The 9,075-nt window shown below is 35.3% G+C and overlaps 1 pseudogene; it reads right to left on the minus strand.

Moving 5' to 3' along the window:
* Positions 1-878: 878 nt before the first annotated feature.
* LOC113750464 lies at positions 879-8,408 on the minus strand (annotated as a pseudogene).
* Positions 8,409-9,075: the final 667 nt, after the last annotated feature.

The following is a 9,075-nucleotide window of genomic DNA, read 5'->3' on the forward strand; positions in this document are numbered from 1 at the left end:
AAGATTACGTGGATAAATGCAAAAATCACAGAGGATAAAATGAATATTTATGCAAACCACATGGAAGTTAAGTGAATATTTTGATTTCATTATATACACTTTTTGAGTGTATATGGTATAGTAGCCGTAACTGATTATATGTTCTGTCCATTTTTCTTTCATTTGTGTTTATCTACAATAGATATTGCTGAGTCAAAACATTTCATTCCCTTTCTCTTTCTTAAACTAGGTAGGCTGATTCAATAGCTGGTTTGTATGGTAGGAATTTTTTTTTTTGGTTTTACGCTTTGCGGTATCAATTCGAACATGTGTGTTCATAATCTTTATTCTTTGTTGCATTTAGGACATTAGTTGGATTGAAGAAACTAGAAGGAATTTTTGTACTTTTTCCTTGTAATTTATTTTCTTGTAATCATCCTCTATATTGTTTTCTAGTTTTTTTTTATTAATGAACCCATAACTTTTTACGTTTTTTCTATGAACATATAACCCTGAACTCATGTAAGATATCAAATATTTTATTTGGATGGAATTTAATTTATTTAATTTTTTGATAACTTTTTTTATTTAATTTATTTTACGTTATCTTTGAATTATCTTAAAGTATCAAATTGATGAATAAATGATCCCGTGCATTGCACGGGTGAAAGTGCTAGTTAGCAAGCGGCGGCAGGCTTCAATTGACTTGTCATGTTTAATTTCAGAGAAAAGTAAGCCAATGCAAGAAATACAATACAATTATCATTTGACATAATCTGCTTTACTGTTTTAGTCTTCATTGATTTACAGATACAGAAGAAGTAGTCTTCCAGGGCAAGGTGAATGGCTGAAAACAGATTACATGTTTTACGACAAGCATGCACCAGTACAGCAGCTTCTCAGTTATCAATCTTGAAATGACAAATTTGCACATTTTCAGCATAAAGTTCCTTCAAATTACCGCGCTTTCGGGTTGCAAAATACTTTCCGCAGTTATAGGCCTTATACTTGCGAGGATTTTGCTCATTGATCAGTTCCTCCAAGGGCTCAACCCAAGTATATAATGTGCTGGGTTGAAGAAGAATGGAATGGAAAACCTTTCCGTCTCAGAATTCAAAATCGCCCTGTGTTCTACACTTTCATATTTGTCATTGCTCCACACCTGCGCACAATCCGACAAAACAATCAGCTGAATTATTAGTATAATTAGCCTTTTTGTCATTTCTGATGTTGGTACCTGGATAATGTCACCAATATTGATGATATAAGCATTAGGAATTGGTTTCACAAGAATCCACTCTCCGTCATTTTTCCTCTTTACTTCAAGTCCTCCAACATCATCTTGAGCAAGAATGGTCAAAGCCACACCATCGTTATGCCGACCAACCGCCAAAGCCAAATCGGGGCTAGGACAAGGTGGATAATGATTGACCCTGATAATCGGCAGTGGAGATTTGCCTGCGTGGAATGGCGGAGCTGGTGGAGGAATCAAAAGGACGACGTCGTTGAAGTGTGGACCTTATCGGAGTGGAGATGACAACACTACATTCAGGGACTTTTCTCTTTTTGGCTTTTTCAAAGCAATCAACGTCAGATGGAGTTTGAAGGCAGTTAACTCAAAAGTATTGGTATATGAATTAGATCGGTGTGTTAATTTTGGTTCAAAGTTTTAGAGGATAGAGAAAATTTGTGTTAAACCAAACCAATTTGAATTATTAGAAAATTAAAGTACAAATATAGCAGGACACTTGGCGCAATACTAGAGGTGGCATTGGGTTGGAACACGAAACATGCAACCGAGGATCCCAAGTGTTCTTTGGCAACCCCAAGCTCAGAGCTATGAGCTCCAATAACTTGAAAGCCAGTTTTTCCACTTCATGAGCATACTCTTCACAAACTTCCCTGCAAGAATTGCAAATAGTTGTGCAAGAATAGTTGTTGGGTGACAAAAATCTAAAAGAGTGGAAAAGTATCTGCAAATCAGGAGTGGAAATACCTAAAAGATAAGATAATGAGAGATTAAAAAAAAAGTGATTGAGAGCAAGGTTCGCCAACTCGGCCGAGTCATAATCGGAACGGCAGCTACCGTTCCGATACCGATACCCGAAAAGCCGAATACATCATATCCGATTTGAATCGCTCCGAATCAGCCGATATCGTCCGAATTAGAACCATGTAGCAAGATAACGGCCAAATTCTCGGATTCGACTCGGATATGTACTGGTAAACAGGTTTAAACAGCAACTAGGAAGCCAAACCAAACAAAAAATGAACAGACACCGAAAGGACACAAAAGGCATCTCACCACAGCTAGCTACGACTGTTGCAGAGCCTTTTACAAAACCAAACAAAATTCAAACAGAGAACAAAAGGCCACAAAGTGCAATTATATAAGTAAATTATTGTCCTACAATTACAAACGGTGGTCCACCACAGCTATACGGCTGTTGCAGTCCTTTCCCATGCTTTCTTGTTTCCTTTTTCAGCCACAAAGACAAGATTTAGGGGAAAGTGGGGATAAAGGGAGAACCACACCAGCAATTTCTGCGTGATCCATCACTACTTTTTGAGCTTCACTCTAGATTTTGAAGTAATTATTTGGAGAAACAACCCGATCGGTTCTTCAATTTCTTCATCGTCCGGCTGCGGCTCAAAACAAAGGTGACGACAAGCTATTGGAGGAAGACAATAACAGCGGGAAAGGGAAAGCAAAAGAAAGAATAAAGGTGACGGCCGACTCTTCAATTTCTTCATTATTTGGCCGTGAAGGAGGTGAAAAAAGTGAGAAACGGAAATTGGGAAAAAAAATGAAGGGAAGAGTCAGAGAAAGATACGGCTAAAAGTAAAGGGAAGACTCTCGGAGATGCGGCTGCACTAAACAGAAGATGGGCATTTGTACCGAAGCCAGCCATAGGGAAAAAAATTGAAGGAAAAATTAGAAGCACGTAAAGTCCAGCTTTGGCCCAATCATCTGGTCACTGCAGTGGATCAATATAGGATGAAAATGTTTATTGAAAATATGGTGAAAATGCTTGCTTCTTTATGTTTTTGCATTTCATAATATTATTTGATAGGTATTTGTTTTTTTTTATTGTATTGAACTAAACACCGCTACTTCCTTTGTGTACCGAGATTTGTATTGTATTATGTAAGATATGATGATTTTATTCTTATATATACTTTTTTATCTCATATAAAATAGAATTAGAACGTACACTTTATTCTAAAATCATTTATTGCTAATGCTATAGGCCTTTATGGTAATGACAGCATTATTTTATTTAATAATTAGTAACTATATATGATAATGTAGGTATTTAGTAAATTTAAGTTGATAATTGTGTATAGCTTTTAATAACTCAAGTGAACCATAGTTATTCTTCTAGTTTCCTGAACTTTTTTGTCCCTTAGAAATTAGTTTTTTAAAAAAAAAAATTTCCATTTTTTCGTAAAAATTTTGTCGCCAGTCTCAATTTAGAGTGCATTTTGAAAAATGTCAAAAGAAACTTCTTGTTTTGAGATGAAAACTCAATAGTTGTGCAGTCAGGCCTAAACGGGGATGGTGGAGGCGCTTTTAGACTTGTAAATGGTTTTGAACTCCTTTTCTAGTAGAATACTGATCAAAATGAATATTGGGAGTAATATGGAAGTCATTAATCTATAATTTTATTAAAAAACATACTTTGTCCAGCCTTTGGTAGTTTTGTGATGGCTTATAGGCCCCGTTTGGTAAGTGAGTTTTTTGGGTGTTTGTCTAAAACTTTACTGTAGTTTATTGTAGAAGTTGTTTAAAAAATTTTTGAAGTATGTAAATTTTTTAATATTTTGAAGTGTATAGTTTAAAATTTTTTAAAAGCCTTTTGAGATTACTATAGTTAAAGTTTTTAAAAAACTTGTAGCAGATAAACTTGGCAAAAAACTTGCCTACCAAGCAAGGCCATAGTTCCAAATGCCATTTCTTTATACTCATAAATACAAGTCCTTTTAAGTTTTTATAAGACTTATTTTTTTCTCAACTAAAATTTAGCAACATTGGAAGTCAAAGATTAAAAAATATATATACATAGAAAATAAATAAAAGAAAATTTGAGGGAGAAAAGAATTCAGGAAAATATAAATTCACAATAAGACTAAAAGAAATTTAATAAATAAAAAATATTAAAATTATATAAAAAATAAAAAAATAAAAGGAAAAAAGAATACAACAAATAGATTTGGATATTGGATGGAATCAATTTAAACCCATTCCAAAATGATCCTGCCCAAATTAGTTTCGAAACACATATGGATAAGGTTGGGGCTAAACCTATATTATTCGGTCCCATCTCAAATTCAAGCAAATCCCTTCCACCCGCCTATTTTGCCATCTCCGGACAAAATCTTCCCCCCAGAGAACTAAGCAGATAAACTTGATTAACTGAAGACTGAATACTCACACACATGGCCCAAAGTGGTAACATAATGATTAAAATCGAAACGGAAATAGCATGTACGAGACATACAACTGAAAATTTTGATTATTTTGGCAATTACTACTCACGTGTACCAGAAACAATTCTAGTAGAATATAAGGCAAAATACCAAAAAACTTTCCGTAGTTTGATAAATGTTCAATTTAACTCCCTCTAATTTGGAAATCTACACTAACTCCATGTGGTATTGACTGAATTGAAAATTAGATAGAAAGCATCCAATCTAACGGTTGTGTGTAAAATGTTAATATTGCCCCTACTATATGTAAGATGCTTTCCATTCAATTTTCAATTTAGTCGAAATCACAGGGAGTTATAGTGTAATTTTTTCAAACTACAGGGAGTTAAATTGAACATTCGACATATCATAGGGAATTCATTTATATAGGGACAATATTGACATTTCATGTATAACCGTTAGATTGGATGCTTTCCGTCCAATTTTTAAATTAGTTGAAACCATAGGGAGTTGTAATGTAGATTTCCAAACCAGAGGAAGTTAAATTAAACATTTAGTAAATTACTGGGAGTTTTTTGGTATTTTACCCTAGAATATATCATAGCCAGGAAAAACCAAAGTTGAAGGCAAGACACCTATAGAAGGGTTAACATAGTATCACCAAATTCATATATTTTAGACAAATAATATCTTTTACACCGGTAATAAGCACCTCGAACCATTATCAAAGTAGAAGCCTTTTCAATCAAGGGAGCACATGGATTGCAACATAAATGGACTTCAGGAATTAACGCTTGGAAGACATTCACCACATCTACTAGGTAAGGAAAATGTAGTTAAAATTGGAGACATGAATAATATTTTTTTAAACATTGAGATACAGAGAAAAAGAAGATTGACAGCATGTGAAACAATGGACAGAATGTGAAACAATGGAGTGCTAATTTAACAAAAAAGTCGAAACATGTTCACTTGCCGACCACGGGGCTCCATGTCTGATTACCAACATCTTAAAGCTGACCTCTATCTTCAAAGAGTAATGCAACGAAATAAAGTAATTAGACCTCGTTTAATAACCCAATTCAGTACTTAAATTTACTAGATTCAACTTTTAATATGTTCAAACATATTTAATAATAAAAAATTAAACATTAGTATTAATTAAGTGGCGCTAAATTTCTTAGACAAGCCTTACTCCCAAAAAATAAGTGATAAGTTATTTACTTATCACTGAACGTGATATATATTCAAATGTATTTGATTTAATACTTAACAATTCAGTAATTTAATGGATTCAAATTTCAAATTTCAATTTTTAGATTTTAGTTTTACTAATCGCATCCTTTAGTCTTAAATTTAATCCTTTAGAAAACACATAAACCATATTGAAAAAATGTCATAGAAGCAAGTAAATTATGAGACAATAGCACCGTAAAACTCACTTTTCATCAAGATATGGAGCGTAAATCTTGTTTACAACCCAATTCAAGGAGATTCATACGTATGAGTATTGGCAATTCTGCCATTATCCTCCATACATCTCCAGCTCCATGATAAGGACCTGCAACAAGAACAAACATAGTTCCAGGAAGTCGAATGACATCATACCAAAAAAAAGAGTGAGTAGAAATTATTGTAAGGAATCAACTAAAGAACGTTGTCCTCAATGAGAAATATCAGTGAACACCTATGCTGTATAGTCCCTCAAATTGGGATGTTATAGTAACAAAAAAAGAACAGAAATTTGAACTGCATTGAACATCAAAATAATCTAGATTAAGCTAACTGGTGAACAGTGAACTGAAGAGCAACAATCCCATTACCAAAAAGGTTCAAATTTTGCTAAAATTAGTCTACTTATTTAGTCAATTCACATATGAATTACACAAACCAATACAAACTTATATTAAAAAAAACCCAGAAAAGTAAATCAGAACCTAGCTTAAATATACACTGAAATTCATTGTATACAAGCAAAAATAATTACAGTCAAAGAAGAGATTTTTCCTACCAAGTAAATTGCATAGGGATAAATTACGAAGACTAAAAATGGAAAAATCCCAAAAGATTCATAGATTTCACATCATTTCTTACAAATTCTATATTATAAATAGAATGCGCAAAAAAAGAGGTAACATTTTTTTTAAGGGACAAGGAATCCATTGCCACCAGCAACAACTTAATTTCAACAGAATCTGTAATTAAAATACCATCTTACTAAATTGTTTCATAAATCACCATCTAATTAATTGCAAAATACTTCAGGGAACAACACAAACTAATTGTCATAAACATTAACTCATACCTAAATAGCATAATTATTGTTAGTGAAGCCGACACAATCAGAAAATATGAAGTCTCAGACACAAATGCAAACATGAAATAAAAAAAAGAAAATAATAAAAGTAAACAAAAGAAATCAACATCAAAACCAGCTGTAAAAGTGACCGTATTTCTTTTTTCTTCACCTGAAGCCTCTAGCAACTCGAGCTATAGATGATTCACCACATCAGCATCAAGCCTCAAACATTACCACCATATATTTTACCCTATTAAATCACCCATCTTGGATGCTTTAATTTGCGCTTCGAGAAGAGGTAATTTCAAGATATCTGATGCTTTAATTTCGATCTCAGAGGTAATTTGAGGATGGTAAATAGATGGCAAACCAGTTTCTAAGTTAAATCCCAAATTAAGAATCAAAATTGTAAATTAAATTTCACAGCATGTTTTTATGAAAGAGATAGAAATTGATTGAGATTTGAGAGAACGTCTTGGGAGGCAACACGACTAAAGACGGGAAGAATCGGTGCGGAGAAGAAAAGGTAAATGGAGGCAAACTAAGATGGTACCGAACAGGAACTGGGCAATGGAGTTGTTCACAGTTTGAATTAACAAGATAACTTGCTCAAAATTCAATAATAAGCAATAGTAATAATGAAGCCGATAAGAATTCAACTTAATGGTACTACATTGATCAGAATAAGGAGATTACAGAATTGGCGGGAAAAGGAAAAGGGGATGAACAAGAATGAAGCAAATCAGAAGGGGACAATGCTCAGGGAATGATCCCTAACAATGACTAACAAATTCCTACTTTTCTCATCTCTGATCCTGACTATATATAGCTAACTAACAACTAATTTCCTTAGCTCTTCCAATCCAACTTGTCCACGTGGCTTGGTTAACAGAATCTGTTGCAGGTCCACTTGCTCTCTAAACTCACGTTTCTTGAGCAGTTTCTCAGTAAAGGCGTGATCCTGGTTCCATGCTTTCTCTTGCCTCATTCGTTAACTTTCACGCCTTCTTTGCTGAGTACACGCCTTCAATTCTTGCTTCCACGCCTTCAGCTTTATTTAGCGAAATTCTGTTTCATGACAATTGCTCCCCCTTCAATCAATCTTGTCCTCAAGATTGAAATTCAGGAAACTCCCTCTCAATCTTTTCTGCATCCTCCTATGTGGCCTTAGCGGGTGTGGTTCCCCACCAATGGATGAGCCATTGCACAGCTGCTACATTCCTCCTCTTGATGATTTTACGATCTAGAATAGCTGTTGACTCCACCCTCAAATGACCCTTCCCATCCATGTTTGGTAGTTGGAGTACAGGAATTGCATTTCCCCTACCTTTCTCTTCAACAATGATACATGAAACACAGGGTGAACTTTGGATCCCTCAAGTAGCTTCAGCTTATATGCAACCTTCCCTATCTTCTGAATCACTTGATATGGACCAAAGTACCTAGCAGACAGCTTGGTGTTGCCCCTTAATTCCATAGACATTTGCCTATATGGCTGTAGCCTCAAGTAGACCCAGTCTCCCACATTAAATGTCCTTTCACTTCTGTTCTGATCAGCATAAAACTTCATCCTATCCCGAGCCTCCTGTAAGTTTTTCTTGAGTATTCCATCCATCATCTGTCTATCCTTCAAGTGATCCTCCACTGTAGCCACTCTCGAGTGTGAGTAAGGCCCCAGTGCTAGCTGAGGAGAAGCCATTCCATATAAGGCCTCAAATGGGCTAATCTGTATAGCTGTGTGGTAGGTAGTGTTGTACCACTACTCAGCAAGGGAAAGCCAAGCATTCCATCTTTTAGGTTCTAAGTGTGTCATGCATCTCAAATACATTTCCAGCACCTGGTTTACCCTCTTAGATTGCTGTTTGGGAGTGGTAAGCAGTACTCAGCTTCAGTTCAGTTCCCAACAGGGTGAAGAGTTCAGTCCAGAAATGGTTGGTGAACACCTTGTCCCTATCAGAAAGCATGCTCAGGGGTACTCCATGTAGCTTATAGATTTGGTCCAAGAAAATTCTATCCACTGTTGGTGCATCAAAAGGGTAGGAGAGACTGATAAAGTGTGCTGATTTGGTGAACCTGTCCACCACCACCATAATGGTGTCATTTTTCTCAGATACTTGTAGTCCTTCAATGAAGTCCATAGTCACATGGCTCCATGAATACTGGGGCCGAGAGGTTGCAGAAGACCTGGATAAGCAGTGTGTTCATCTTTACATTTTCTACATGTATCACACTGCAATACAGTGTCTTTGATGTCCTTGTGCATTCTTGGCCAATGGAATAGCTATCTGGTCCTCAGATAGCTTGCCTGTATTCCAGAGTGTCCTCCCAGTTGTGAGTCATGTATTGCAGTAATGATTTTCTTCCTT

Source organism: Coffea eugenioides, chromosome 10 (assembly GCF_003713205.1).
Source record: "Coffea eugenioides isolate CCC68of chromosome 10, Ceug_1.0, whole genome shotgun sequence".
NCBI classification, from domain to species: Eukaryota; Viridiplantae; Streptophyta; class Magnoliopsida; order Gentianales; family Rubiaceae; genus Coffea; species Coffea eugenioides.